Genomic DNA, 7,203 nt, shown 5'->3' with positions numbered 1-7,203 from the left:
GTGAGTTTAACCTTGTTTGACATATTTTGACGTTTTCTAAAAGTTAGACAGACAGTTGCGAGCGCACACTAAAAGTGAAAAGCAAACCACGTTCATGAAACTCAAAAGCATAAAAGTCTCATTCAATTTAACAACTCTGTCTGTTTTGTAAAAGACCTGCAGCACTGCTTTCATCTTTCATAGATGTAAACAAACTGGTATTATTATAAAGTGAACACATTTAGGAAGCACAGCAACTCAGCCATGAAGTGGCAGACCACATAAAATTACAGAACGAGATCACTGAGTACTGAGGTGAAAGTTGCCAATCCTCGGCTGACTCAGTGACTGAAGACTTCCAAACTTCCTTTGGTGCTACCATCAGCACAAAAACTGCCAGGAGCTGGATTTCTATGGCTGAGCAGCTGCTGCAAGTGTTATGTGTGGGTGCCCCAGCACTAGGGATGGAAATTAATATGAATTAAGCAATTCCAATTCCATTATCAGTATCACTTATTGATTTGATTCCTTATCAGTTCTCATCGGGTTCTCATTGGCTCCTCTTTGACAGTCACCATCATCGCTAAGCAGCATGTCAAAGACATCACATCTGTGCAAATTGACTGCATGCTGTGTGGTCAAATGTTCATGCATATTGCAGGTATTTCGCCTCTTAGTTCTGATCAGTGTTTGGATCATTACTCAAAAAAGTAACTATTACACATATAACACAAAACACTTTTCTTATAAGTAATGCAACTAATTAATTACTCCCAGGAGAAAGTAATTTGTTACACTATTCGTTACATTACTTTCACGTTTCTCTGAAAAATGTCTCATAATTACCATTTTACAAAATAAAGGTACGAACACAAAGCCGGCAACACACGGCAAAGATAAAACCAGCACAAAGAAACTTTAAAACAATGATTCTTCTTTAGAAACACGAACAGGAAGAAACGGAGGCTGGAGCCTGACTGCTCATCACCTTGTTACCTGTTAAAGTTCAGAGTCTGGCTGCAGGGCTGCAGTCGATGTTCACTCTGGATTGTTGACTACCTTAGCATTAGCATGCTGTCTGTGTGGATGCTTGCAAAGAGCCAAAGTTACCATCACACTCTCATCCTTTCGTGCAACAAAATATAAATAAAATGTCCATATCACGCTGTAGACTGTGCCTCCATTTTCCTCCTCTGACACATCAACTGAAATCAGCTGACTGTAGCACAAGTGCAAGTGGAAACAATAAGTGGGATCGATAGGCAGGAGGACTAACAATTCTGAGGAACGACTACTGGGAACCAGTTCTCTACAAGAATGTGCTGGGATGGGACACGTGCAGTGTAGTAAGTGGTTTGAACACTTTTTTCTTTTTCATTCTAATTGAAAATTTCTGCCTGTTTGCATGGATGGTGAATACAATCCTTTTTCTAGCACGTCTGATCAGTTCCCAGAGGACAGATATCTATTATTCATTCAACACAGCAATTTAATTCTAAAGTCACAATTTTTGGAAAGGACATACATTTACCTCCTAGCGTACTTTTGGTAACACGGCACACATGCACACATAGAGAAGGGCATGTGCAGAAAGTATGCAATAACCACTGAATTGTTTATATGGTGCAATTTCTCTTCTGTTCACTTTAGTTTACTCCAGACAGTTTCACCATTTTGGGCGATTTTATTCTGAGTGAGGTGTTCACAAAGGATGTTTATTCCACTCAGGCTTTTAAACCAGTTAAACCAGGCTTTTAAACCTAGCTACTGAAACATTACAAGAACTACAGAGAGAGCTTACACCCCACTTTTCTTTACACCTCCTTGTCAGTATTTCATGTAAGATAATCTTTCCCCAGCACACACCAGCATAAATCACTCCGTCATTCAGTTTCATAAAATTGCTCCCATTATCCGTCTTAATGTTTCCTGAGTGCTGGACCACTGCAGGGTTGTTTTCAACCTTTGCTTCTTTTACGCCTTGGAAAGTAAATACAATAAATTCCAGCACATAGCCAGAGCTGCGGTGTTGTGTTATTTTTCAGCACGGCGGGTAAGCACAATAGAAACACAGCTGTGGTGATCAGTCCGGGCTCCCCAGGAGCCGGCGAATACCCAGAGCACATGTTCATTAATGATCACATACAAAGGCCACAGTTGGAGCTGCTAGTTGCTGAGGTCTGTACTCCCTTTACATATCAAACCATTTAAATGACTCCACCCTCTGCTAAATGTTTAAACCCAAGACACGTCCCTAAGGATTGATGGAGGTTGAGTCGACAGTTCTAGTCTTACTCAGACTAACTCCTGTTAGTTATAAAGCCACTTGAGAATCACGTCAATCAATAATCTCTTTAAAGCTTTTTTTATATTAACTTTAACATAAACTATTATTTAACACAATTTTATTTTTATGTTCTATGAAGCCGAACCATAAGACCAAAATCAACAGCAGGATGTGACTACAATATTTCTAATGTTTAGGGCTTAAATCTTTGATTCAAGTCAATTAAAAATGGATTTACCCACAATAGTCACAACTACTGTCTGAGCAGTGAAGGTGCCTTATGATAACAATAAAGACCTGTCACTTTAAATAAATATTACTAAATGATTATTTAAATTTAACTAATAACAATTCTGCTTCCACCAATCAGAGCAGATTTCAGAGCTCTTGGATGACAAACAACGAACATCAAGAGAAACTTTCGGATTCTCTGAGCATTAAAGCTCTGGTGAGATGTCTTTTTAAAAAGGGCTGCCTGAACAAGCCCTGTCATAAATACGTAGATGTGCACGCTTACAACAGATACATGTATATATGAACACATGCAAACGCGCTCACAAATGCTCACACACAAGCACCTATCCCTCCAGGCTGATCCGTGACCCTCCCCCACCCTTGAAACCCGATCTGTCGGCATGCAGCGCGGAATTCTCCAATCGCCCTGACTTTTGACCTCTGCCCTTTTTGGCAGTGCACAGAAGAGAAGATGAAGTGCCCAAGCCTCTCTCTTCCCCAGCACAAAAAATCTCCTGTTCTAGCAGCCCTCCCACGCATGAACGGGCACACACACACACACACAAACAGTAAACGCGCACACACACTGATTCCCATTTGGGACGCCTTGAGGCTAAACACTCTCTCTGGTTCCCGTGAGGCACATGATCAAAATGATTCTTGATACGTAGGTAGCAAATACGTGTGTGTGTGTGTGTGTGTGTGTGTGTGTGTGTGTGTGTGTGTGTGTGCGTGCGTGTTATGAAACAAACAGAAAGAACAGGTCAGTGAGAGAGACTTTGACTTTTAAACCCCTTCAGTGCATGCTTCACATTGCAAAGACACCACTGAGCTATTAAAGCTGTTAAAGCTTTGAGGGTTTTGTAAAGGAGCTCAAAGCAAACAGACAGTTGTTGTTATTACTACCATTGTCTTCATCATACTTTTTTATCATTGTCCTCAGCTGAGAACAAAAGACTGAAAGAGAGAGTGGCACAGTCATATGTTTCTGTTATTTGGCTCCTGTCTCTCTGAGTGTGTGTTTTGCATATCTGCAAATAACATTTCTGCGGCCTGTACTATAGAGTAGGATTTGGGGCTTAGCAAGGTAACATAACCTGCTCTGCAGCAAGATAAGAGATCAACAAGTACAAATTCATCAGTCAATTCCTTGAAACATCGCGTCACCGTTCCTGGAAGATCCCGTGGACTTGAGTGTGCAGATAAGATCAATGGTTTATAGATACTGTCTTTGATTTTTTCCTGAGGAACACCAGCAAGAGATTTAGAGTTTTTTAAGCAACTAGCTGTGAAAAAGCAGTGTCATCCTTAAACAGGGATCCTAACCCTTCATATTTGTTGAGCCCTCTTTTGAATTGTTTCCTTGAACCCTTTTGAAAATTTTGCATTGAATGCTGTTTGTTTGTTTTCATCTATGTGGTTTTTTACTATTTGAAATAATAAGCCTAGAACTGTCTTACATGTGTAGTCATTGTGCTGTTAAGTCAATTAATTGATTTAATTGCCATCTTGACTCTGCAAGGAATTAACACACTCCTCTCACACACTGCTGCACTGGCTGCAGATCAGATTATATGTTTGACCATTTCATATTTTCCCCAAGTTATACTTTTCTGCCGTAAGACTCACAAATGTTTGCATTTGATCAAACGCTGCCAACAGCCTGTTTTACGTAAATGCATTCATAGTTAGAGTGGGAAACCCTGGGTTTACTTAACAAGCTTATAACCGCCTTTGTGTCGACCGCTCACTGGGATAATATATCAGAAGGAAACTGTAGAGCCTTCCTTTGCACAAACTGTGGTCTCAATTAAAGACACAGCTTGCTGGAATTCTCTACCTGCCAGTTTAAAGCAGATTTTCTGTAAAACAGTTTAGTCCAGACATGCAATCCTAACATTAACTAGTTACATAAAGTCATGCTATAAATGTTGTTGTGATTAGTTTTGTTTTATTTCAGTTGTTTTATGTACTCATTTTACTTGGTATTACACAACATTCCTATTAACAGTTCAGTCAATTAATGGCATAATGGCTATATACAAATACAGTAAATCACACGTGTAAGTACTCAATGATTAAATTGGCAATGTTAGAGTAAGTAAAGCCAGATAAGGAAACGGTATGTTGGGTATCTTGTTGTACAGGCTCCCTCTGGCTTTAAATCTGATTCACACTTACATCCCTATAAAGAAACTATATTTAGCACGGTAACACTGCCTCCAGGTGTGGTGAGCAAAGGTGGCATGACTGGATTAGTTAAAAAGTTTTACAGCTCTGCTGCTCACTCACAGTGATGGAAATCAGATGGTTTTCAGCTAACCCATCGACTTTGGCTACATCTTATTTCGAGAGATTTTAAAAAGTGCACAAGGAGGACAAAGCAGTGTGATTCATGGGAAATCGGAATATTGATTAGAAGTATATACATTTTATAAAAAGGAATAGAAAACATGAATTTTGTGTAATCAATAACTGTTTTCCAAAGTGGTGAAGTAAATATTTAGAATATTTAATTATATAAAAGTCAGAATCCTAGTAATAGTACAAATGTTTTAGCATCAGAATATAATCGAGACACTTTCAATTACTTATATGCTACTCAGAAGCTTCATCCATAAAAATCATTATTTATTGGTAGATTTAAATAAAAAAAACCTTTAAAATAGTGAGCACTAAACCTACATGTTCAAACTTGCATCCAAAATATAGTGGAGAAAAAAAAAAGAAAGTGGAATAACAAAGAAATAATTAAATAAAGAACAACTGCATATTCAATTGATTCAGTAGTGGGAATGTACTATCAAAGCTCTCTTCCATTTGCAACGGACACTGTAACGTTCACAAGTGTTCCACACAAATCAATATGAACACAGCCAATTGATTTGCACAAAGATTCCTTCCGTGAAACAAAATGCAATATGCACCGATCTGTAACTGTATCCAGCTGCCTCATAATGCTAAAGCAGTAACCGATAATCTGCCACTGTAGCATCGCTTGTTTGTAGCTCTGCCAGTCTGTCCATAAACTCAATTGGTTCTAGTTTGCTGTCTTTTATTACATCACATTTAACATTCAGTTAATGTTTGGATTAACGATCACCAACAAGGTGAAGTGGATATGGTAAAATGTGATGAAATGGTCATTGTGAGTCTGGTACACAGTGCCCCAGTTTTTAAAGAAGCACTTGATAGCAGATGAGATTAAAACATGTTGCTGTCCAATAATCATGCAAGTAGTTATAATAAATTAATCCCTTTATTGTAGTGCTTGTATAAAATATTGAAAAGGTATTTTCTTTCTTTTAATTTCACTGTACTTTCCACTTAAAATGGGGACATCACTGATAATGAGGTACTTTTTTAATTGTTACTGACATACATACAACTGACAAAAACAAGCAAACACAAATCACAAAACAAAGAGAGAACTGAAGCTGCTTCGGTGGTTTTGATGTTATTTTGTTACCTTTAGTGATGAAGTGATTACTGAGCTTGACTGATCACACATGAACAAGAAGAATGGTTAAAACATTTAATTCCACTTGTTGAATTAGTCTAACTCAGATATTATGAAGTTGGTATACTGCATGTTGGCTGTGAGAGACTTTTCAATATTCCTGGCCCTGTATCCCAAAATCCGCCTTTTAAATCTCTGGAGCACCACCTCTCTCCTCCACCATCTGACCGCTGCCATTTGTGCATTGTGTGTGTCCGGCGTGACTGCTCTCGTCATTTTTCCCCTTTGATTGGCCTTCACACAATGTAATCAGTGTTGCAGCTGTCTGAAAAGGGCTCTTGTGCAGTATCTGAGCAATGCCGATCACCCCGATGCGTCCACAACTTTGCTTTTAGTTCCATTCAGGCACTGTGACAAATGGCAAACTGTCTGGTGAGCATGTGTCAAGCCACTTGATTTACTGCTTTGTTTGACTGCACTGGCCCTTTTCTGAATGTCGCCTCCGTCTTGTATGGCCTTACTGTATTGGTAAGAATTGCCATGGCCGTAAGCTTGAAATTCTAATGTACAGACAGACCGAAAGAATTGACCCACTATATGAGCGACTCACTTGATGTACTTCCAACACACAAAAGCTGGCTTATTCTTTAATTTTTGTTTTTTGAACATTGATGGAATAATTGAATGAACAATCAATCAAAATCATCTTTGGAGTTAAATTGCACAAATTCGCTTGGCCCTCGAATGTCAAATAACAAAGAAAAATATTAAAACCATGCTTTTTTTTCTATATCATTCTGAATGTGAGAATCATTCAGGGACACATCATGTGGTATGAATTATATTGTTAGAAAGTGATGTGCCTTTAACTAGGTATAACTCAGTGTCCTGGACCCCTAAACTGTGGCCAATCCATTAAGACAAAGCTCTCTTGATCCCTTTCTTTAAATTCTCCACCGTGGCTGATTAAATGTAGCTGATTTTCACGCCTGGACCGAGGAGGCCTGAAAGGTCTGAATGGATCCTCACAGAGTGACCACACTGCTGGTTTGTGGAGGAAAGAGCTGATAAGTAGCATGCTGCTTAGTGCTCAGCACTGGGGAGGTAAATGTGTAAAAAAAATCATAGCCCTGGCAACTTCTGTCCAAAATGTGCATGGGATTGAGGCATGTCACTTGGGGTTATTTAATTTTCCCCTTCTTGTCACGATAAGACAAAATATCATTAAAAAATGTACGAAAAG

This window comes from Oreochromis niloticus, linkage group LG11 (assembly GCF_001858045.2).
Source record: "Oreochromis niloticus isolate F11D_XX linkage group LG11, O_niloticus_UMD_NMBU, whole genome shotgun sequence".
Lineage (NCBI taxonomy): Eukaryota > Metazoa > Chordata > Actinopteri > Cichliformes > Cichlidae > Oreochromis > Oreochromis niloticus.
This window is presented reverse-complemented; position numbering follows the sequence as displayed.